The 967-nt window shown below is 39.5% G+C and overlaps 1 non-coding gene across 1 annotated transcript; it reads right to left on the bottom strand.

Annotated features, from left to right (window-relative positions):
• Window positions 1-356: 356 nt before the first annotated feature.
• On the bottom strand, window positions 357-463 carry LOC145135336 (small nucleolar RNA R71). Its single transcript, XR_013719798.1, has one exon. It is a non-coding gene; the product is annotated as a small nucleolar RNA R71 (small nucleolar RNA).
• Window positions 464-967: the final 504 nt, after the last annotated feature.

A 967-nucleotide genomic window follows, 5' to 3' on the forward strand; every position in this document is an offset into this window, starting at 1 on the left:
AAGAGTACAAGCGACATATGAGGAATGAAAACAGATGGGGTCTTGATCCACCAAAAATCCCAGCCACGACAAAGTTTGAACTTCCGGGGCACATTATTAATATGTTAAAAGAACTACCTTTTTATGGGAAGTAGTACGATGACGCTTATGAGCATATAGAAGAGGTGGTGGAGATTTCACATTATTTTAACGCACCAAACGTGAGTAAAGATGCAGTGATGCTACGACTTTTACCGGTCACATTGAAGGGTGAAGCAAAAGAATGGTTAAAATCACTTCCTTTTGGAGCAATCACGACATGGGCTGATTTTAAGACTGAGTTCATCAACCAATTTACTCCTCCTTTGACAGTGGCAAAGCTTAAAAGAAACATCCATAATTTTGAACAATTAGAGGGGGAGTCATTATACGAAGCTTAGGAACGTTACAAGAGATTGTTACGACATTGCCCTCAACATGACTTCAATGTGCAACAAGAAATCTCGATATTTTATGATGGAGTCAATGTGTGCACTCATCAACTTCTAGACTCACAAGGGCCCATGACAAAGAAGAATCTGACAACAAATAAAGCTTTGATTGAAGAATTTGCTAAGCATTCAAGAGAGTATCACAACTCAAAGGAGGATTTCACTAGAGGAAAGTCAAGTAAATATGGAGGTCAAGATACTATCAGTGCAGTAATTGTAAAGCTCGATTCAATGGAAGAAAAGATCACACAATTGGGTGGACCAATTCAAGTTAGATGCGGCGCTTGTGGAGGACCCCATTCTACTAAGGATTGTGAGTTGGAGTACAAGAGAGCTCAAGACACGAAAAAATATCAACAACTAGTGCATAATCTCTACCAACTAGAACGACTCCAATCCGAGAAGATAGATGCTCTCGAGTCGATGCTATTCAGATTCATGGAAGCTAGCGAAAAGAGACATGATGCAACTGATGCAATACTTAGAGAACAAAAAGA

The sequence above is a fragment of the Lactuca virosa genome, chromosome 8, assembly GCF_052849685.1.
Source record: "Lactuca virosa cultivar CGN04683 chromosome 8, Lactuca_virosa_CGN04683_v6, whole genome shotgun sequence".
NCBI lineage: Eukaryota > Viridiplantae > Streptophyta > Magnoliopsida > Asterales > Asteraceae > Lactuca > Lactuca virosa.